The sequence below is a fragment of the Barbus barbus genome, assembly GCF_936440315.1.
Source record: "Barbus barbus genome assembly, chromosome: 3".
In the NCBI taxonomy this organism is placed as follows: Eukaryota; Metazoa; Chordata; class Actinopteri; order Cypriniformes; family Cyprinidae; genus Barbus; species Barbus barbus.
The window spans coordinates 36,228,789-36,253,908 of record NC_136731.1 but is presented as its reverse complement, the minus strand read 5'-3'; the positions used below and the strand labels follow the sequence as shown (position 1 = coordinate 36,253,908).

The following is a 25,120-nucleotide window of genomic DNA, read 5'->3' as shown; positions in this document are numbered from 1 at the left end:
CTAAACAAGAAAATGAACAAACCATGCCTCATCTAGACAGGACAATATGCCCTACACAAATGCACACTTCTTAGCGTCAACCCAAATATGACCCAAACGCCGCCGCCGCCTTGCTTCATTGGCTAAGAATAGCCTAAACACTTCCTGTCCTTGTTGACTGATTTCGGGTTCAATATCATCAGCGTTTTGGCTTAGTTTACGCCCAGGCTGGATAATATCACAGGAGACGAAAAAAAAAAATATATATCTATAGTGTTAAATGATCGTCACATCTGCCCTCCTTGATCGCAGTATGGCTTTAAACAAGCGCCACAAGGACGAGAGCAGTGCAAACGAGAAAATCATCTGGACAGACTTCATTAAAAACACTGGCATCCTGAATCATAACATATATTGGAGCCAGCGAGTCGAGACAGGCCCACCCTAAACTCAAGGTTTGGGCAGCTTTTTGCGAGGTGAGCGTTGCGGCTTTAACCTCTGGGGACCGTGTTCCACAGAGCTTGTCTAATTCCACGGCGTTAATTACAGAACCTCATCAATTGTGACACAATGACAAGCCTGCCAATGAAGAGCCGTGCTGTTTCCAATCATTAAGCCAACATGAACAACGATGTCAGACAAATAAGAGGATAATGGGCCTGCTGCTCTTTAACAGAACCAGAAAGAGAGAAGCACGGCACCAGATGGAACACCCCCCTGACGTACTTTCTCACATTGGAAGGTGAGAAGATGTGTCAGATGTCAGTAAGAAGTGAAGTGTTTATGTCTTTTGAGCGTGTTGTTGATCTAAGTGAAGAGGTGACAAAATCGCTTCTGCCTAGAAAGCTTCAGTTCATGTCACTTCACAACTATGTACCAATTAAAATACATTTTTCAATTTTATTTAAAATATATACGTTTTAGACTCAGAAGTTGCTTCAATTACTTTCTCTAAATTGAGATGGGTGTTACTTTACTAATTATTCTCTCTGAACAGTAATTATATTACTCATACCTATGACATGCATATCAGCTTTTAGCAGGTGGAAAAAGAAATGATAGACACCATAAAATCATAAGTTTAGTGCTTAATGCATCAATTAGTATATACAAGTATTCATAACAAAAATATAAATCATGGGAGGTGCTTTTCATGACAGGATTACTTATATTTCAGAGCAATATTTTGCACAACCTAGGCTCATTGGAAAAATGTGTCTCCATGCTGAAATGTGCACTAGTAGCAGTAAAGCACAAAGAACTTTTATTCGTTTTCACGCAATGATAATAAAAGGGGCAGATTGTCGAGTATATATAAAAAAATGCATGGCTTTTCTGACAGTACATATATACAGTATAACAACTAGTACCAGTGTAATAAAATGTTGCCACATTCACGTTCATCTGTTTAGGATAAAATTAAACATGCTTTTTGTGCACTCACTGGACGTTTCACTTTGAAAGTGTTGTGAAATGTGCAAGACGAAACACAATATTATTAGAAAAGTCAGCACAGGCACATTTTTTTAATGAGTCTGGGTTGATATTTTTAGTTTTCCATTATAAACACCAAACATAATGTGATTGTTAACACTTGTCAAAACACTCACTCTTTTTCCCCCATTCTCTCATTTCATTAGCGATTCAAATATGTGTTACTTCTGCATTTCAAGTGCATCATCCCAATAAATGGAACACATGCAATCATAATTCTCATAACAGTATTATTCGGATGATAAGTTTCCATTTATCTTGCCATAATACACTGATGTTCTATGTAGCTACAATGCAAATGACAACACTATTTTATGGAACAGTAACTGTTGCTATCGCTTATACTTGGGTATTAAACTCCAGCTCATAACTAGTCACACACCAATTGACCCTTCGCAGGGAGTTTGATTGACAGGTGATCTGACCAATCATAATGCCGAATCTGCCTTTTTTGTCCGACAAACAAACCAGGCACGAGAGTAGATTAACGTTGGTGGACTAGAACTTGAAAAATGGTGTGCATTGACATCTTTCCACGGTTGAAAGAAGATACCTTCTGATGTTCGTTCATGTTTATTTCCTGCTATAACTAGTAAAGAGGAAGAGATGATCACTTCACGTGCCATTTGAACGGAAGCGCTACAGTGATCTGTCACGACTTAAAGAGCCACAAAACATTATTTTGAGAGCAGCTTGGTATGTCAGACATAACAACAGTAACAAAGGAGGATGGGTCTTTGCTAAGGGTCAATGAGTTATGGACATGAATGAAATCTCAAATCTAACACTGATGGAAGGACACAAGCCATACATAAGAAAAACGAATATGATAAAAGCTTGAAGATAGTCTAAAGAAAGTTTGGATTTACCTCTACATCCTAACAGCTATACACATGATAGGATGTTCTAGATTGTTGCTTGGTTGATTCTGCAATTCAGACACACCCAACAATCACCCAGAACATCCTAGCAACTACAAAGCCCAATGCACTAACAAGCATTCAGAATACCCCCCTCATTTTGACAGAAGGTTCCTAGTCCCTTAGTATTTTTATCCTCAGGCACACTGCTCTGATACAAACAGGTAGTCAGAGCACATCATAACAAATAACTTCTCTCTAAAGAGAAAAATCATCTAAATAAAAACTGTTGTTCAGCTGTGCTTTCTTACCAATTATTGTTGCTGTCGCACTGAGCTCAAGATAAATGTTACGTGTATGAAAACTAAGAGAAGGCTGCACAAAGTGTAGCAACAGCATTTTAAAAGAAAGCATAGGTGAGCGGCTCAATTTATAAAGATGGAACAGCATGCTGCTTTAAAGTCATTGAGGATTAACACTGTTTCTCTGAAATGCTTCAGTTGCCTAGCACTTCAAATTAATTCACAAACATGAAAGAGGCAGAAATATCCAGCCGGGGCAAATCGAAGATTATAAAGCAAAGACACATATGCTGTACAAGCCTGCCAATGCAAATCCCAACAGTATATTTGTCCTAAATCATCCACTGTGGTTTGTCACAAGGCACAAACCTATTCTTTAAGTCATCAAGCTCAGACACCACATCTTTGGTGTGCATCAAAAATAGCCAGAAAGCTCATATTTGCTTCCATGTTTAACATGCTACCTGTGGCACTGACTGTCTCTGTAAACATGAACCCTGTATGCATGAGAAGCATTAGGAAACCAGTCCCTCCAGGGCGGCTTTTTATCCCTGGATCTGGGCCTGTTTAACTGCAGGGAGGGTTTTATGTTTTCTAGCATTTGGCAGGAAATAGCGTGATCCAAGTCAATACTGAGCTAATTTATTCTGCGGTGCCCATTTTCAAATGCTGAAAAAACACTCAACAAATCCTCCGGCTTCTGTTCTCTCTGTTTGTGATAATGTGACATGGTCATTAATTGTTCAGAGGAGTCTTAAATCAAGCAGGTGGTCGCAACCTCTAGTCCCCTCTGTACCTGCGCTACAAAAGGGGAAAAACAAGAGGAGAGGATTTAATAATAGTCACTGGACTGATGAACAGGACATGGGCTACAGTAATTGCTCCAGAATAAAATGAAGGAATAAATTAATGATGAGGAGAAACGAAGGAAGTGCGATGAATTATTCAGGCAGATATTTTTCATAGCCGGGTGGCGACATTAATCTAAACTGCACTGGAGGCCTTCCACCCTGTTTAAAACATTTTAAGCTTTCAATCACTGTCACAATATGCTGCAGCTGAGATAAAAATGGCGCACTGAATTACTAAAATTGTATCTGTGATTAAAATCAAGAGAGGACTGTAATTAAAAGATCAACTCAACAGCAACCAAGGGTAGGTGAAAGGTAGGTGCTGTCCCTGAAGAGAATTTACATGGATCTGTAAAATCCTAACAGTATTTCAATGCTTTTGGCCAGAAACATACTCAAACAAGTATGCAAACACAGATACAAGTGCATAGCCGATGCACCGCAAACACACGGATAATGTGCACTCTTGTGCTGATCGGTCTATGTTATGAACAATTCCATCTGCTTGTTGAGTCTTCCTAGGACCCCAGGGGGAAGCTGTTCGTAATGCCTAAGCAAATAAAACATTTTGCTGTACATTTAGTTATAGGCTAATTTTCTACGTGGTTAAAAAAAAACACAAATAATGATAAATGTTCAATTTCCCAATCTGTAGGATCCATTAAAGTATTATACAGTATATAACAGCTTTAAACAGCAGCCTTAGTATGCAAACTTAGCCCTTTGAGCTACATCTGAACTTTGTAAGAGGCATTTGACAGATGAACTAAAATAAGCATTCTAAACATTTCTAACTTTCAAAAAGCACTGATACTGACAAAACCTGTAATTCGCTTCTCAGGTAATTCATTAATTACTTCTTGAGTACAAGCAAAAGAAATTATACATCACTGCATTATTACAATGAATTCTAGTGGAAATTCATATGCATTGATTATTTCTCTAGGGCAGCATCAGACTGCATGATCAATTAAAAGAGATGCTTTATTTACGACTCTAAAACTTAAACATTTATATTCCCCACAAAAATGTGAAGCTGCTTTGATTGACAGACAGGACCGCAGTGCAGCTTCAAACCCACTGCCTGAATTAGACTAAACCTTGACAAGGAGCTAATGAAAACTCCCACCTCTTTGCAGACTGCCAGACATAGGAACAACACAAGGCCAGATGAGCAGTGTTGAGTGTGTGTGTGTTTGGAGGGGGTGCAGAGGGCAGCATTAACTACTGATGAAACTGATTAATGGCTGACACTTTCTCAGTGCTGAGACACTGCAGATAAGATGCGGGCAGAAGATAAATGTGGCACTGGCAGCCCAGCACATCAGGCCTTATTGAACAGCTGTCAGATAGCCCTGACAGGAAGTCCTGCGGTTCCACCTGTGCAGCCCCCCGCTCACTAATGAACACATACATACACTAAATATATATGAAAATGAACAGAAATAGACATATGACATTCATTTACACATACTTTCGTGCATGTACTGTACACACACATATTGCAAGTTGCAAACAATTATATATAGAGAGTATATATATATAATTGCGCTATATATACAGAGTATATAAACAGGGGTTGGACAAGATAATGTAAAACCCCACTATTATTATAATGGTTCATATATTTTTGTAGGCTACAGTGAAAAAAATTTGTTCTATTAGTGTAGTATAAGCTAGTCTGTGAAATAGGTGACTTGTCATACTTCCAAAAAGGGCAAATTGTAAAAAAGCGTCTGTAATCTTAACAGTCCAATTTTTCAGTGTTTTAAGAACAACAGTCTTTATAATTATGATTGCATGCACAGAGCATGGCAAGACTTCATCAATGAAGAACAATAGAAAGACTGACTGCGTTCAAACCACACAGAACTACTGCAAGTGACAACAAACCTCAATATTTACCTTGAAGACCCTGTTTCCACAAAATCTGGCAACAGAGAACTTCATAAAGCCAACATGCATGAAAGAGCTGCAACTGCTAAGTTTAATCCAATGCTAATTAATCAACCTTGGGGTTTGGAGAGGCACTTTAAAAGTAAAAATTATTATTATTAAAAAAATATATATGGTGTGTGTCATGATCATAAAACCTGGACAGTTGGAGCACCAAGATGAACTTTTAACATTTCACTCCAGACAAGTCAACTGACTTTAATATTGTTTTGGAGAGACTTTTTCCTTGCAGTTTAAATTCTAGGTTTTACCGTTCTTGTGGGGACATTTGGTTCCAAAAAATTAAGGCAAAATCTGCCCCATACACACATATAAACAGGAAATTAGATTTTTGTGTGCCTGTAAATAAATAACAACTATTAATAGCAGAAAATTCAATTTGAGTTTCTTACAATTTAACTGTGTATTTATATAAACTCAAATGGATGATGTTTACGTTCCCATTAGCTAAAAGGAAAACCTTCCATTACCCGTCTGATGTGGATAAATCAGCAGCCATTACGCTCATTGAGGCAAACATTTCCCACAAATGGGAAATGGAGACAGATCGAGCATGTGAGTATTGACAAATTTCCCCATTTTTGCAGCTCATATTAACTGAGTTCAGTGCTGCTGGGGATCAGGTTGGCTTAATTTGATGCATGCACGATATGGCGTGTTGCGAAGCTCTGAACAAACTCCTACACCGATATTCACATAATGGTGAACAATGGGAGCTGCGCCCACATTAGCAGCAGCTAGTATAAAGTTTATCATCCATTACAGCATGCATGCTTACTCACAAATACAAGAGCACAGCAGGATCTTTAGTTTTAAAGCTGAAGTTGTTTCCTGTAAGAGGGACGAAATTAGATATCAAACGTTCCCGGGGGAAACCAAAACACACGATTATAAAGGAAATTTAAGGAAAGATAAGCCCAAAGGTCAGGTCAATGCAGGCTTCCACTGCTGATCGTTACTTCTTATCTGATTGGCTAGGAGGAAAACAGAATGTGGTTTTTTGTTAGAGGACATGCAATGAAAACAGCATTATACATAAATACATCATGTATCTGACTACCTGTTAATCAAGCCATCAGCTTATGCATCTATCTATGCTTCTATCAGTCTATGCATCTATCAGTCTTTATATCTGTTCATTAGGGATGTAACAATGCCATTGAAAATCGATAAAAAATATATGACGATTCAAGTCAGTTCAGATGTTAAATGATTTGGGATAGATATGGGGGTATGGTTTATATTAATGAGGGGAACTGAGTGTCTTCAGAAAAGTTTAGATGGTATTTTCTTTTCATCTTCTTCAGTTTAACGCATATTAGTGTTTATAAGCGCACAGCTGCTTTGTTTACAGCAGTAATGAGGGAAACTCTGTATCGCTGCTGGCCCATAAGCGCCACCTGCTGTCAGAGACTGAATTTGTGTTCTCATTCAGTCCGTCTGCTGTTTCTGTTTCATGCAGATGTTGCATGTACTGTAGCATAAGTTCACAAAGCTAGAGTCCGACCATTCTGTTCAACCAAAAACTGCTCATGCTGAATATATCCAGCATATTTGTTTTCATGATTAAAATGCAGTGGTTCACTGTAAATTTAAAAGGTAATTTCTTATTTATTTGATTTAGGATTTTTAATTTAGTTTTGTTATTTGACATTTCAATTTCACAAAGAAATGTGCAGCATTTTGTCTGAGAAATAATAAAAGGACACTTTTTTCATTTATAATCTTAATCTTAAATCTCATTTTATTAAAAAAATAATGAGAAAATTATATCGTGAGTTGAGTGAATCATTACACCCCTTTTAGCTATCTATCCATCTATCATAAAGAAACATCCCAAATAAATCACTGGCTGACACTTCTAACAGGCGATATTCATGTAAATAAAATCTGTCAGCCTTTTACTGCAAAAGCAACGAGCCCCTCCTATCACCAACCTTAGCAGCTTGTTATCTGTCAAAAGGCATGATAGTAGTAGAGAAAAGGCAAGGGGGTCTTTACATATTATAGCCTACATACATCAGGTTTGTCTTGGTGCCACAAGACATGAAACAGACAGAATCAGATATGCATATCTCTATAATTAGGTGAATGAATAATGCATAGACTAAGCCAATATCACACACACAGCTGACCAAGAGCTATAACGTGCAAGAGCACAGTGTGTCGAGAGAGTGACTTCTGCTTTATTTAATCTTCAAATTTTGCAAATGATGTGCAAATTTGATTCAGCCATGTGCCAAGAAGGTTATCGTTAATAGGGATCTGGATTGGAAAATAAATTAGATTAATGGCCTGGAAGAATCTGAATATCCCCCTAAACAAATAGCCTACATTTTCCCAGCAATGCTCAGAGGTGCCTTTATTGTACAAGCAGGGCAAAAGAGGCAGCCAAGTTTAAGCCTCAATTAAGTGAAACGTCTCTGGCTCCTCTTCACCCCTTCCCAGGAGGAGCCCCTCCTGTGTCCCCACCGCCGAGAAGATCAATTCTGCCTGCTAAATGAGCTTGCAATCCCATTGAACATCTACACCACCTCTATTTGTTTCGGGAGAAGAATATAAATACAAATTAGCCATAAAATTGCCAGCGCAGTTTAGGTTATGCCGTCGCGAGGCACCATCTGCATGGTATAAATTAGCTGGATTCAATTAAGGCACATTCCACCCATTAGAAAGTGCTGAAGTTGACGCAACACAGGAACAAGACCTGTTTTGTTTTTCACTGGTGTGAGATCACAGACCTCAATGTCACCAATCCTGTCCTCAACAGACTCTGACTTTAACAACCCAACCGCACTCAAAATCATGAAATGATCTTAGACACTGATCTAATCAAGCGGCCCTAACTATCCCTCCATCTGCTACTTTGTACTCAACCCGCTCGCTGTGAGCATTACACACCCTGCGCAGATGATAATGAGGTGCCTGCTTGAAAAAACATGCATTCCTTCCACGGCATCTGAGCAGTTCTCACCAATGGCATAAAACTGTGGGGCAAGGCTTTGCTTTCTGCAGACAACAGTGCTTGTTATGAGAATTAATCACAGTAATGATGGCATAATGGATGAACATGAATTAACTTGCTTATGCATAATGCTGGTATTTGTGTCAGCGGAGGGGAAATATTTCCTGACGTGTGTGACAAATGGGGCATCGGCAGTATAAAACCGCGACGAACCTACTGTACCAGCGGGGATGGTTTTCAAAGGCACTCTGAAAAAAAGAGATAAATATGATGAAAACTAAACGCATTTGGCCTGTGGTCTCTCCGCTCAGGAGAGCAGCCTAGGCTTTGTGTGTGGTCACGTGTGCACGGCGGGACAGATATTAAGCCAGCGGTTGAGTGGTTGAGCACTCTCGCTCGCATGATGAATGTTTGTTTTGAAGCCCTGTAGAGTCAGGTACCACCTGGTCAGAATTAAATGAACCATATCTAGGTTGAACTCCCACCCATACAATAATACAGGAGGCTGTTTACAATCTATTTGACATTTATGCACTTATTCACAGTGTGCATGAATCTGAACATTTGGCATTTTAGCGGTTCTGGAAAAAGGCTGAATTCTAATACTACGGAGAAGGCAGCACATATATATTTTGCAGGATTTCATTCAGTGGCCTGTGCTGGGAAACAAGCACTCGTGTGACAGGCGGCTCTTAAAGCAAAACCGACTGTTGTACTGTTGGCAGAAATATTATCATAACGACCCATCCTGCCACATTTGTTCAAGAGCGGAAGATTTGGGTGCCATAAAGCGTGCGACTTTCCGGGCTTCATATTTGCAGCCATTAGTTCCCCTTTTAGAGTGAAAAACCAGGCAAATATAAATGTGCAAAGATGGGACGAGGGAATTCAGGGTACATTGAACACTGATGCCTTTTAAATACTGAGGCACATTCCTTATACTGTAACCTTATTAATTCACCTCATTACGAGCTTTGATATTATTTTGGAGCTCATTCATGACTAATGCCCCATGGCGGCGGTTAGCTGATGGACTGTGGGGGGGCTCGTATCAGTGGAGCTTTACCGAGCGCAGAGGACATCTTCCGTACGGCCCCTTGAACATGGACTTATTACTCATCTCCCAAACCCAAAGTGACAGATGCTCCAATGTTCCATTTATTATTGAAGGCACCCAATAAATATTTGCCTGACCTGACACAGTGAGTAATGACAGAGCGCCCAGCCTGACAAATTATGCTGGCCGAGAATTTCAAATTACGCATTTTCGATGCCATTTCTGGGACAGACGTTGGCTGAGCGAGAAGGACCCCCCTCTCGTGAACCATGTCAATAGCTTGCGAAACCATGGCCGCTTCGATTATACAATGTGGAGGATCAGGGGAGCCAAAGAGGTTCCTCCACTCTGAGATAAACAGACTCATGGATAATAATATCTCTCTGAACATGAGCAAAACTAAAGAGCTGATCATGGACTTTAGAAAGAGACAGCAGCAGCCCTACACTCCTCTTATGATCAGTGAGACCCCTGTGGAGAGGGTGAGTAGCTTCAAGTACTGTAAACATGTGTAAACATCTCTGAGAACCTGACTTGGACTACACACATCCAAACACAGGTTAAGAAAGCCAGGCAAAGACTGTACCATCTGCGACAGCTGAGGAAATTTAGGGTCTCACCAGCAATCCTGAAAACTTTCTATTCAGGGACCATAGAAAGTGTATTGACTCTCAGTGTGGTGCATCTCAGTGTGGTATGGAAGCAGCTCCAATCAGGACTGCAAAGCACTACAGAGAGTTGTGCGCTTAGCTGAGACTTAGCAGGGTCTGCTCTCCCCTCTCTGCAGGACATCTACCTCAAACGCTGCAAAAATAGAGCTGTCAAAATCATCAAGGACTCTAATCACCCTGGTAACCATCTATTCACTTTGCTTCCATCTGGTAAGCGCTTCCGTAGCCTGATGGCAAAAACTGAGAGACTTAGGAGGAACTTCCAGGCCATCAGGCTCCTAAACTCTAACTCTGTGTCATAACATCACTTGACTCCATGTAAATATCAATATATAAGCTATTCATAATTTTTTCTACCTCATATTGCTGCTATTTAAATATCCTGTACAACTTTTTTGCGCATTCTTTTGCACATTCCTGTTATAGTACTATTTATGTCAACAACATACTGACCTGCACATTTATATTTATAAATTTTTTTATCTTTTATTTTATTTTATTATTTTATTTTTTTCTACTTTTCTTTTTCTTAATATTTGTATTCTATACAATTGCACTGTCCTTGGAGCGGACCTGACTTACATTTCACTGCTGGTTATACTCTGTATAATTGTGTATGTGACGAATAAATCTTGATAAAACCGGCACATCTTGCTGATGCATCTGACGCTTACAAGCTTTCCTGGAAAACACATATTTACATATTACATACATATTTGACAACGTGCAGCTGGAAGGTGGTCCGAAACTCCCTATGCTGAGGCATGGACTTAATGTTTTGCAATGCAGAACAAATGCAAATTCATGTGAACACAGATATAAGTACCTCACCTCGCCACATGTTCAGACAGAAGGTTTATAACTTGAAACACAGAGCATTTAAAATTCAGTTGGAGGAGCAAATAAATTATGTCAATGAAATCTTGCATGCTATCTACTCTTCCTTCATGGTGATAGGCTGAAGGGAAATACAAAGCTGTACTGAACTTATTTTGGATTCCCTCCTCCTTAACTGATACTAGTTTCAGCTGCTGTATCACACTTGGAATTTTTAAAGGAAAGATTTGGCCGCCCCAGCATGACCACTGCTCTGCTTCAGACTGTCCATAAAGCACCGTGATGGACATAATGCTGCTATCAGGGTCTCAAGGTTGGACTAGTGTTACATGGTCTGGAAGCTAAGAATAATCAGCTATTCAGAGGTGACTTTGGCACTTTGTTCATGCCAAGGAGGTGTACATTACCTGAAGAGAGTTATCCGTTAGCATTTCAATTTCTCCGAATGGCAGCCGCTCAGCTGGACCCCCTGCTGTATATGTTGTGTGACTAATCACTCTAGATTAAAATGATATATGACAAGGCCGAAGAACACACACTTCACTAGCGTCATGAGATGTGATATGAAAGGCAGCAGACAGGGAAGAATAAGTACATTTCACACTTTTAAGAGTCCTTCAAAAATAACCTGTCACTGCTAAAAGATCTACTATAATATAATGAAATACTTGTGATTGCTGTGAAAATGTACAGTTGTGGCCAAATTGTTAGAAGACTTGGCATGTTGTAAGAGGCTTCAGTTGTTTCTGTTGAACTGGCTTTTACAATATCCATAAAACGAACTATTGCCAGAACTACCTGCGATGGAAGGAATCTGCTGGAACATTGAAAATGCTAGACTGGCCCCTCAAAGTCCGGATCTCAACCCCAAATTTGGGGGGAGTTGGAAAATATCAGACAGATCTATTGTACATTCAAAGGAAAGCTTTTGGCATGAGTTGCAGAAAGCATGGGATAACATTAGTGTTGAAATATATTGAGAGATGTGCTGCTGTAATTGCTTCAAATGGTGGACATACCAAATATTAGTTAATAATATAAGTTATAAGTGGATAAAAACAGTATGACTCACTTCATCTGATATTTTTTGTGCTCAGAACAACCATCTGCATGTTTCACATTATGAAATGAAATCATGTTTTGGAGGGAAAAAAGGTCAATATTTTCAGATCTGTCAGGTGTTCTAACAATTTTGGCCGTGACTGTATATAACCAGATTTGCCATCAGTGGCAAAAGAGACTTTTTTGCTTGTAGAAAACTTTAGCTATAGGGCTTTATCTTCTTGATATGCAGTATGCCAAGGATTTGCTAAAAAAAAAATGTGTTTAGTATGGTTGGATTGACTTAATTTAAGATTAAATTACTATGTAAACTGAACATATGGCTTGCTACATTAGTGCTGATTCTGCATCTCAATTACTCCAACCACAAATATCTAATCATTTTGTGTCAGAGGAATGGCCCAATGGGTAGTACACATTTGTGACATAAAAGCTGTTGACTTACGAGGTTGCAGGTTCAAGTTTGGCCTCCGTCATGTCCAGATCCCATTCACCCTATCTACTCTAAAGTCCTGAAAAATAAACTTACATAGAAAAAGAGTGCATACAATACTGCAATAAAGAAAGAAAAACTATAGTGTGAAAAACTGCTGTTCAAAAGTTCAAATGTAAGATTTTTTATGTTTTTTTTAAATAAGTTTCTTATGATTATCATGGCTGAATTTATTTGATCAAAAATACAGAAAAAACAGCAATATTGTGCAATATTATTACAATTTAAAATTATGTTTTTTATTTTATTTTAATATACTTTAAAATATAATTTATTTCTGTGACACAGCTGAATTTTCAGCATCAGTACTCCAGTCTTCAGTGTCATCCTTCAGAAATCATTCTAATATTACTGATTTAATATCAATGTTAATGGCAACAGTTGTGCTGCTTAATTTTATTTAGTATTTTTTGCAGAATCTGCAATACTTTTTTCAAGATTCTTTGGTGAATAAAAAGTTGAAAACAATTTTTATTTTAAATATTAATCTTTTGTAACAGTATACACTAATTTTCAAAAGTTGTTTATTTTTAAAAAACATTGATGAATAAATGCTATTCTTTTTATTCAGCAAAGAATACAGAAAAAAAGTATCATGGGTTCCAAAAAAATATTGAGCAGCACAACTGTTCCCAACATTGCTAATAAATCAGCATATTAAAATTATTTCTGAAGGATAATGTGACACTGAAGACTGGAGTAATGGAGTGGACTAATTTCACAATATAATTTTTTTTTTCTGTATTTTTTATCAAATAAATACAGAATTGATGAGCATAAGAGACATCTTTAAAAAACATTAAAAATCTTACTGATCCCATACTTTTGAACAGCATTATATATATATATATATATATACATATACATATATATATATATATATATATATATATACACATATACATATATATATATATATATACACATATATATATATTTATATATATATATATATATATATATATATATATATATATATTACTGATACATAAGTATTGACCTATGTATCAGTATTAATTTACCATTATTTATTTATTATTATAGTATTTATTACAAATTTGAATTATATTTTGTAAGTTTCAGTCATTTTTTTATGTGTTTTTGTCATTTTTATTAGTTTTGTTTAAATAGTTCTATTTAGCTTTAATTTATTTTAATTTCCATTATAGACAATATTTATAATTTTTCATCTAATATTTATATTTTACTTATTACCGAATTTCATTTTAGTTTAAGTCAACAGAATGCTATGTATTGATATATTTTTAACCAGGGGTCATGTAAGATTCCCTGCATGTGCTCAATAGAGAGCTGACGGACAATAAACAACAAATCAGTGGAGTGCTCAGGCAAAGGAAGATACTACGGCATCTTTTAATTATGCCAAGATATTCATCCTTGACTCGTATCTCATTGCAGTGACAGAGTGTGTTCCCTCGCCTTCATTCTGACTGACATAGAGTACTATTTGGTTCAGATTTAGAGGCACGACCCTCCTCTCTCGCCGCACCCTCTGCTAGCCAGCACAGAGGCAGTGGATACAATTACCCATTCTGATCGGGTTTCACTGCACTAGAATAATCCTCCCTATTATTGCCATAAATATTTCATGAATCATTTTGACAGAATAAAGGAGTCACTGAGGCCTCATATTAATCTGACAATCTTTTTTTTTTTTTTTTTTTTCATCCTCCAATCCTGTCACCATAATGACCCCCCATTCTTATCAGTCCCTGCCACTGTCTAACACTGTTTACGTATTCATCAACAAATGTGACTGGTTGCTAAGTGGCACATGGCCCATTGCCTGGTCTGCCCCCAGCGTCACCCCTACCCCGAACGGTCACTGCACTGGCACATTTCAGCCGTCTCCCAGAAGCAAATTACATTTGTCACGGCCGTGACCCCTTGCCGCAACGATCGACTGAAAGCATGGCTCAAACCCATGCAGCTATTTCTACAAATATGTCTGTGTGCAGCAGGGTCAACGTGATTCAGTCCTAGTGATACTAAAACCCATGACATTTAGCTGAGGGGAATCTCTGAATCGGCAGGATTTGTTGCTTTGCCTTGGCCTATGCCATGGATCTACCAGCCTGGATATACGACACACCTTGAGCATGATGCGGGGAAGTCGTGGCCTAATGGTTAGAGAGTTGGACTCGAAATCCAAAGGTTGCGGGTTCGAGTCTTGGGCCGGCAGGGATTGTAGGTGGGGGGAGTGAATGTCCAGTGCTCTCTCCACCCTCAATACCACGACTGAGGTGCCCTTGAGCAAGACACCGAACCCCCAAATGCTCCCCGGGCGCCGCAGCATAAATGGCTGCCCACTGCCCCGGAGTGTGTGTTCACTGCTGTGTGTGTGTTCACTGCTGTGTGTGTGCACGTTGGATGAGTTAAATGCAGAGCACGAATTCTGAGTATGGGTCACCATTCTTGGCTGTATGTCACTTCACTTCATGATGCTGTGTGGCACATCCTTCAGGGCACGTAGATTAGTGTGAAAAGCCGTCATGTGTTGGTGTGAATGGCTTGCCCCTGGACAGGCACGTTACTCAGGTCAGACACATAACACAGCTGCGGTCCGGATTCTGGCAGGGCCTGGATTTGCTGCTGAAAGGGTCACACCAGTAATTGGCCCTTGCTCAAGCCTGCGAATCACATGTCGGACTAATACTGTCAGCTGCAAGTATACACAGCCACCCTGAAAGAGATACGGAGGGTCAGATGGGTGTGGAATGAATATATTGGAGTTTTCTGGGCAAAAGTAATGATACAATTACAATAACATGATTCTCAGAATCATAAGCCAGAGCTGAGGTTACATTATAGGATTTCAGTGTATGTTTAATTTGAACAAAAAGCATTAAAAGTAACGAACACTATCCAATCTGTCTGCCTCATGTCCTCATTGCAAAATCAATGAATGCACATTGTACTTTAAAGACAATTCAGAAAAGAGCTGTGATAATAATGTCATTACACATACAATATCCGAAGTATATTTTAAAACAATCTCAATGAAGCCTTCACATATTTTCATGAATTATGCAAGGCATACTGTTAACCACGATTATCAGTACTCCTCTTATTTATTTATTTTTTATTTTCAGCCAGACTGAAAGGAAGAAACGGCATAGATTATCCAGGCTATCTTCATGAAATCTAGAGTGAACATTTTAATTTTGACCCTATTATCATTTCCAACAGTATAATTGCTCTGCCTGTGTCAAAAACTGCCATTAGGAGTGACCCCAACTAAAAGCATTCATACACATTCAGCTTGCCTACATTTAAACTTATTAAAGCAATAATAAAAACTATTTCACTTTATAAATGCCTGCTTTCGCAGCTGCAGAGGACTGACAAATAACTTTTGGGTGAAAAAAAAGAAAAAAATATGAATGTTTCAATACTGCCATCTGCTGCCTGGTGTGTGCTGTAGCTGCAGAAGTGTGGCTGTAAAATCACACAGACTTACATACCAGCAGCAAAACATCATTTAGCCTGTTTTAATAAAATAGGTGATGCGTTTGTTACGTTTTCCTACATTTTATCATACTCCTGCTACGTTTATTTTTACCACTTTAAATTAATGTCCATATGTAATATCATTAATGTATGAGGCATTCATAATTATTCAGAATGACAACGGTGGCTAATGCAGTAACAGTAACTTAACAGAAATGTAAATGTTTTCTTATTTTATGGTGTTAATAGTGTTCGACAATAACTGTGTTAATGAATAACACATAATTTAACTGGCCTTTTCCCTCAATGTGTTCGACAGCAGCAACCCAAGAACAATACAAGTTTCAGGATAGCGTTTAGTTTACCTGTCATATCATCCCCGAGAATATCCATAATAGGTAAAGTAGTCCTTCACGACAAAGAAAACCGAATTGGAGGCGATTTTGATTCATGCAGTGCATGCTTTCTCCAAAAAGCATCGTTCTGCGAGGCTTTCTGCAGGCCACATCGCGACTAGTATGTGGGACAGACTTTTTGTGTTTTGTTAGTCATTTAATCATTAATTTTACAATTTAGGTACGCTGGAGAAAGCATTCATAAGCGTTTTCCATTTACATGAAAACAAGGCAAATAGCCTATAATATTTTGGACATCACGTGACTTAAAAAAAAAACCTTTAATATTTACTCCCTAGAGCTCAAAATAAAAATAAGGCAAACAAGGCATTGCCACTGTTAAATATATGGGCCTAAAAAAAATTATTTAACAGCTGAATTATAGGCTATAACAATCAAAATCGGGATTTTAATGCGTCCTTTCAAAAAGAAACAACAGAAGTTGTTCAGTTGTATATGTCCTCCTTATATTGCTGCTGACGAGTCGGAAGACAGTTAATGAATAACTAATGACTACCTTTTTAAATGTAATCCAACACCTGGCCACAGAGTTCCTCCTGCTTGGTGAAACCTGTCACCCGGACAACAGGACACAAAGATAAAATGAGATACAGCCCACTTGTACCTTGTGTCCTACAATTAAACCACAACTTCCTTGTTCCTCAGTGAGGCCAGCAAACCCAGCAGTCTGCTATTCCTGGAATAAATGAATTTATTTCTTCTCTGTCAAGACAAATCTATGATCAAAACAGCAGGATGAGGAGGATGAGTGTCTTCACTCAGCATGGCACTGCTCTGGGAAACCTGGGACTTACTGCGAACGAAATCCGACAGGAAACTGAAAACAGTAAGTCATGGTTTACAGAATCTGTATAGTTTTTGTGTCAAATAAAAGTGTCTCCTAAATATATGGATGTAAATATATTTACACACACTCAGTCAAAAGTTTGGTGTAGTAAGGTTTTATGTCTATAAAAGCTCAACAGGGCTGCATTTATTTGTTGTTGTTTTTTAAATATTAGTGCAATATACTTGAAATGTAATTTATTCCTGTGATGGACAGCTGAATTTTCAACAGCTATAATTCAAATCTTCTGTGCCACATGATCCTTTAGAAATCATTCAGATTCAGATTTGGTCTTCATAAAAACATTTCTTATTATTATCAATGTTGGAAACAGTTGTGCTGCTTAGTATTTTTGTGAAAATCAAAAAAACATTTGTTTTTCAGGATTATTTGATGAATAGAAAGTTCGAAAAAAAAAACAGCATTTAAAATAAAATCTTTTGTAACATAATATAAATGTCTTTACGGTCACTTTTAAATGTATCCTTGCTGAATAAATGTATTATTGTCTTTTTTTTTAAATCATAGTTGTAGTATATAAATATAAATGATTTATATAAATGAAAAAATATATATATGTGTCTACAGTATTAAGTTTTAGATGTGAACTAACTGAAGATACGTGTGATCCCAGATACATCTGAACTTGTATCTGACCTGGTTAACCTGTCAGCCAGAGCCAGATTTCAAGCCATACGATCGACACCTATGCCATTTAATGAGAAGAAAACAATCAGGTTAACCTCTTTTATGATTATACATTTATGCAATATTTCCCACAATGCTAAGTTTTATCTAAACGTGAAATTGTACATGTCTCAACAGGAACAGAGTGAACTCTATCAAACTCTCAAAGACCATCCTCGCTGCAGACTGTCGTCAACAGGTGTCTCGGGTAAAAATACAATTTTTAAATACAGATTTGTCATTATTAAGTTTCACATTCCTAAAAGTGTTGCATGATATTTCAAGTCAAATGAGACCCCACTTCCAGTCTTTCCGCAGATTTCGTGCCAGCTTAGCATCAGCCAGGCAGCATTTGATTATATGGCAGGACTCTCTGAAGGAGATCGGCAGCAGGTTTGGCACTTCTGTCCTCTCCTACTTCTTGTTCCTTAAGTGGCTGCTGAAATTCAACCTCTTCTCCCTCATCGTCAACTTCTGCTTCATCACAATCCCACAAATTGTGCACAAGCCCAATATCAGCAGCATCACAGGGTTCAGAGGACTTGAGCTCCTCACTGGGGTGGTGAGTCCAAATATACTAATTAACACATTACAGAAAGGTTTCATTTGTTCACATTACCATGCATTAACAATAAGCATTTACAGCGTTTATTAAGGTAAATTATCAAATAAATATTCATTGTTAATTCATGCTTGCTTTAAATTTAATACAGCTTTAAAAGTTAAAAATATATTAGCATGTATGTCTGTAGAGATTCTCCTTAATCTATATTAAATGCTGTAAAAATATTGTTAACAACATGTTAATTAATGCATTAGCTTATCTTCAAGGAATGGTTCACCCAAAAATGTGTGCTGAAAATTACCCTCAGGCCATCCAAGATATAGATCAATTTGTTTCTTCATCAGAACAGATTTGGAAAAAATTTAGCATATTAAGGATCGCTTTTTATTTTAATTTAATTTTTTTCCCTTTTTATGTTTACTATTGAAATGTTGTTGTTGTATGCATTTGTCAATTTTATTTAATTTCTGTATTTTCTTAAATGGGTGTGTATAGAGTATTTACAGAGTGTTAACTTTTAGTTTTAGTTACTTTTTCTTATTTGTAAGTCGCTTTGGATAAAAGCGTCTGCTAAATGACTAAAAGTAAAGTAAAGTAAAAGCATTGCATCACTTGTTCACCAATGGATCCTCTTAGGTGAATGGGTGCCGTCAGAATGAGGGTCCAAACAGCTGATAAAAACCTCCATATCTAATAATCCACACTCCAGTCCATTAATTAATGTAATATGAAGTGAAAAGCTGTGTGTTTTTAAGAAACAAATACATCAAGACATTTTATATTTAAATCGTCACGTCTGGCCAATATACAATCCATAATCCATAATGCTTTCTCCAGTGAAAAAAGTCCATCCCCTGTTGTTCTCTCACATCAATATTCACTCACATTTGTTTAGAACTGTTTTGGACTTTTTCGCTTTCTCTCGTGATTCAGACAAGATGACTTTTTTTCACTGGAGAAAGAAATGTTATGAATAGCCTACTTGAATTTTAGCTGGAAACAATGTCTGAATGTGAAAATGTCTTGATGGATTTGTTTCTTACAAACAGGCAGCTTTTCACTTTACATTACATTAATTGATGGATTTTTACTTCACAAGATGTTAACTCGTGAACTGGAGTCACGTGGATTATTTGTGGATTATTGTGATGTTTTTTATCAGCTGTTTGGACTCTCAATCCGACGGCACCCATTCACTGCAGAGGATCCATTGGTGAGCAAGAGATGTAAATTTCTCCAGATCTTCAGAAACAAACTCATCTTGGATGGCTTTAGAGTAAGTACATTTTCATTTTTGGGTGGAGTATTCATTTAAATAAATCATCCTAATTGTCAAAAACTGGTTTTATGGAGTGCCAATATCTCTGTCGACAGGGTTATTTCAACCAGACGGTCTTGTTCTATGGTGGTTACAATGGTGAAGTGATCGTATCCAAACCAGCCTACAACATGCAGTTGGCCTATTTTTTCACCATAGCTGCATATCTGGTGCTGTGTGGGGTGTCTCTTATCTACAGGTAACATATTTAGCAGTGCGGTAGGTTATATTAGCAGTTTCCCAGCATGAGAATGTCCAAAGTTTTTTTTTTTTTTATTTTTTTTTTTAAAGCTTCCTTTCAAACGATACCAACCTTTTGACTCTCTTTGCTATAGTTTTGGAGTTACGAGTCTTTACTTTTTTGTATGTCAAAACCCTCTGAAAATGCCTTCAAGGGCTTAAAGGGTTAAGGCCTTTACAGCATACAAGCAATACTAAGCTTGTTTTGTAGCCAGATCACTTCCTGTTGAGCATTTGCACATTTTCCCAGACTTCACACATGGACTATTTTCCATTTGAAAGCCATATTGAAATACTGAACATTCAAGTCAATGGCTGATTGTTTCCCTAAAAATATGGACGTGTTGATGTTTGAATATTTACATCCTGGGACTCAAAGGTCACCATATGAATAGAAGTGATGAATGATGCAACAGTCTACCATTTCAATGGCAGAAGGGAATGCAGAAAGATCTGGTTTTCTTTTTCCTCCTCCTCAGCATGTCCAGATCCTTTCAGAAGAACTTTGTGCTCGAGACAGGACCTGTCTCTGGAGGAGCATGGCGTCTCCTGTGCAGCTGGGATTTCAGTGTTATCAATGAAAAAGCCATACAGTACAACAAGAACAATCTCGCCATTCAGCTGAAGGTTCATACCTGTTCGTATCTTCTTGTAGATGTCATCCCTTTTCTGTTTCCAATGGCTCATTTTGCACGTCTTCCAGGAGTCCTTATCAGAAAGGTTACAGGAGAAAAACAAAATGTCTCTGTCTGACAGAATAAAGCGTCTGTCTCTCCACCTTCTGGCCTGGCTACTCTCTTTAGGACTTGCCCTAGGATCTAGTGCAGGCATCTACTTCCTGGGGACAAATCAAGAATTGGTGAGTTCATTTACAGTGTAATATTATCACAAAAATATGTATTTCATACTCCCGTGCTCATGTTTTGCTGCAGGCTTTCAGTTTCAATCCCGATCCAAGTGATTTAGGGGCCGAGGCATCTACTCTGCTTCTTCCTGTGGTTGTGTCGCTCATCAACCTGATAGTGCCTCTTCTCTACTCTCTCATCAGCAAAATAGAGAACTACTCCCACCCACGTGCAAAGATCTACATCGGCATTGTGAGGTGTGATCATTGTTTCGTAGCATCAGATTTCCATTGCTAACAATGTCAGATGACCTCGCCTTTATTGTGTCTTTTGTTCCTAGAAATGTTATTTTGAAGATGTCCATTCTTGGAATCCTTTGCTTTTACTGGCTGGATTTTGTTCCCAAACAAATCTCAGTAGGTGCACTAAGAGTTCATTTTCTTATGGGTTACTAGCAAAGCATGATTATGTGTCTCTTTACTCTATTGTAATCTTTTTATTCAAGTGTTGGGAGTCCTTTGTGGGGCAGAGCGTGTATCGACTGCTGATAATTGACTTCATATTCTGTCTACTTGGCATTTTCTTTGGGGAGTTCCTACGCAAGTGAGTCAAACACAGCAAGTCAGACACAGCAAAAACCAGTTGATCACAGCTGGGAAAAGCCAGCTACTAAAAGTAACCATTTAGTAGACAACGTCCACATTAAACCTATAGTATAAACCCATCTGCTGCAACAGTGAAAAATATTTTGCAGCTTTAGTGTTGTTTCACATTTTCCAAATAATAAATAGACTACCTGTTCCATATATATATGAATGAATGAAGAGTTTATTTGCAAAAACAGATAACTTTTTTTTTAAATCATGTTTTTTATTGTTATATTTTTTTGTTACATTGTTTGTTAGCTGTATTTTTTAGTTATTTGTTAACCTAATCAAAATAATCCAACTGCATTTTGACAGATTAATTGAAATGCACAATGAAAAAAAACATGATTTTTGAAAATTGTTACAAACTTATTTTTAAAAAGTTATCTTTTTTTGCAAATTAACTCTTTATATATATCATATTCTGTGATGGCAAAGCTGAATTTTCAGCATCATTACTATAGCCTTTAGTGTCACATGGTCCTTCAGAAATCATTCTAATAGGCTGATTTGCTGCTCAAGATACATTTTCAAGTTCAAACAAACAGTATTGATTTAAAATACAATTATTTTGTGAAATTTTAAAGATCTATAATGTTATCTTGGTTCAATTTAATGCATCTTTGCTGAATAAAATGTATGTAAAATTATTTAACTTTTTTTTTTTTTTTTTATCTTACTGACCCCAAACTTTTCAACGATAGTGTACACTGTAAATAATCTATTTGCCTTATACTTTGTACTATAAACTCTGTTTTTACTAACTGATAAATAAATAAATCTAAGGACATGGATTACATTACAGTTCTATTCATGTGCATACTGTGGATTCTTCCACATGAAGAGTAATTACCGATTACACATGACACAGAATCAATAGATTCGCTTTCTTTTCACTTTTTCAAAATTGCTACAGTGTAATCGGAACCATGTGCATCCAAAGTCTTGGCGTCCCAGAGTTTGACATTGCTAGGAATGTACTTGATCTGATCTATGCCCAGACTCTGGCTTGGTAAGTCAATATCTGCATCTCTTCAGCTCTATACTTTGATATTCCTTCCAGCTGATTGCACTGTCTCTTATCTCTCTTCCTGTTTGCCCAGGATTGGAATTTACTTCTCCCCCCTACTTCCTGTAATGCAAGTCCTAAAATTGTTTATCATCTTTTACTTGAAAAAGGTAAGCACCATTATAGCATCACTTTGTCCTTGCAGTCAAGATTATATTGCATGTTGTTAGTTTTATGGTTCCTGTTTCAGATCAGTCTGAGTATGAACTGTCAGCCTTCCAAACACACTGGCAAAGCCGCTCAGATACAAACGGTCTTCATTGCTCTACTCTTCTTCCCTTCGTTTGTGGGAGCATTGTCCATGGTAGCATTCACAGTGTGGAGGTGTGACCCCTTCATTCAGTTTTGGTCCATCAATTGTCTTCTTACCAAGTTACATTTCTACAGTGCTACATCTTATGAACACTTTCAATTTGAACTCTTAATAAGCTGCTTTTCAGATGACAGACTGGAGAGCGGCACCAGTTAATATGTGTTTTTGCATTCCACTGTGCTGCTTTTATTTAATCATTTGTCTATGTAAACATGCACTCAATAGACATTTTGTTCCGCAACTGCCATATTTCTAAAATACCATGTCAAATGTATTCATTTTGTTGTTTTTCTTATGTTCATGGAAAGAACAAAATAGGTAACTGTGTCAAGTTAAAAAGAAACATGTCTCAAGACTGTTCCACTGCACCTTGTGTTTTAAATCATAGGCTGCATTGTGTAAACAAGGCCATTTGCATTCTTGCTTTTAAAAAATGTGAGATGCAGCACAGAGGAATGGAAAAAAAATACTTAAGATACATTTTTTATAAGCTGAACATCTTTTAACTTGATTCTGCGTTTTAGGAGAGACACTGAAAAGAGCAGTGAGAGGTGTGTAACGGTCAAATACATCCGTTTAGATTAATTGCTCCTTAACCTGGGGGCCTCAGCACTTCAACTTCCCGAGGGCACTTCAAGATTATTTAAAAACTATTTGAAATAAGACAAACCGAGCATTAAAATAAGCCAAAACAACTAAAAATTTAAATATCGATGAAGCCTATTCTTAAAGTGTGAATTCTGAACCTAGAAAAGATATGTAAATTAATTAAATCAATTAAAATTCTTTTGAAAAATTATGTCATTTAAATTTAAACAATATACATTTTTGTAGTTATGCCAAGCTACCAAATCTATAATGGGAATCCAAAAAAGTTTTTAAATCCCTATCCAGTAAATCATGAACATTTTGTCAATTGTTATGGACAATGGGGGACCCTGCCATTAAAATGTTGAGAACCACTGGTCTAGTGCATTGTTTACATAGAAAAACAATTCAAAAGTAGTGCAGTGGGTCAAAAAAATGCATTGTGTGAACAAGACCCCTATATGTTAGTTTTTTCTGCTTGTCTTACAGTCTGAAGCCCTCAGATCAGTGTGGGCCCTTCCAGGGTCTCGACACCCCCTTCCACACCATTTTCACTTGGACTGATTCTTTGCCTGAATATCACTGGGTCAGGTGGATATTTGAAAACATACTGAGAAGTGAACTCTTCTACTACCTGATTAGCCTCATCGTCCTGTAAGTCCACAAGCTGGATGCTTTGTGAACTATTCGCATAGGAAACATCCATTTTTACAGCCAAATATTCAAGGAAACCTTTTTTTCCCTGGGCAGATCTGAGACTCTCTGATCTGTTCTCATTCCTCTCTCTCTCTCTTCTTTCAGAGTCATCACTTATTTCCTCTGGCAAATCACTCAGGGACGGAAACAGTTCATCAAAACTCTGCGAGAGCAGATTGTGAATGTGAGTCCTAAGCTCATACGAACCTCACTCTAGCATCCACCACACTTCAGTGTCATCAAAAACTACTATATATGGATATTAGTTTTAACCTCACTGACTCCATTCTTCTTCCATCTGCCTGTCAGGAAGGAAAGGACAAAGCATTTCTCTTGAATAAACTGCGAAATCTCCAGAAGGAGAGAAGGGAAATGGCATCCTACAGACCTCAGGTGCTTGTTCTCATGTGTTCTGTCTGATCTACTTCCTCCTTGCATCTAGTTGTCATTAGTGAAATGCTGTACTCAACAGAAAGAGAAACATAGGGCACCTACCTAATGAAGATTATAGCCAGGGGCTGTGCCTTCAAACACCACAACCACTTAACAGACAGGAAGCTAGATTTATGTATCTCACCTGTTTCGATAGCCTGTAAAAGCAGAAAAAGCGTGTATTTATAGATCATATATTGAGTAAAGCTGAAATGGATTTGATAAGTTCTGCTTAAGTTGCTACTGTAAAGTTATTTTGCTCATTTAAAAGCATTTTTAAACATTGTGATCTTATTTCCATCATGTAGGACTTTGACCAGACACCACATTTCAACCCAAACTGGATGAATACACTACCCTTGGATATGTGAAATATATTCTTTAATTATTTTTATACTGTAAATGCCTTTGTAAATATTGCATTAATATGTAACTTATTTAGAAAATTGCAACTATCATCTCTCTACTGAATGGGAAGAG

General features: G+C 37.5%; 1 pseudogene across 1 annotated transcript; it reads left to right on the top strand.

Moving 5' to 3' along the window:
• The first annotated feature begins 16,786 nt into the window (after positions 1–16,786).
• Positions 16,787–25,041, top strand: LOC306856034 (transmembrane channel-like protein 5; annotated as a pseudogene). Its single transcript has 16 exons — positions 16,787–17,240; positions 17,875–17,977; positions 18,066–18,135; positions 18,235–18,489; positions 19,867–20,009; positions 20,530–20,677; positions 20,754–20,909; positions 20,983–21,152; positions 21,236–21,311; positions 21,401–21,498; positions 22,459–22,554; positions 22,646–22,935; positions 24,002–24,166; positions 24,314–24,392; positions 24,518–24,601; positions 24,949–25,041. The product of its transcript is annotated as a transmembrane channel-like protein 5 (transcript).
• Positions 25,042–25,120: the final 79 nt, after the last annotated feature.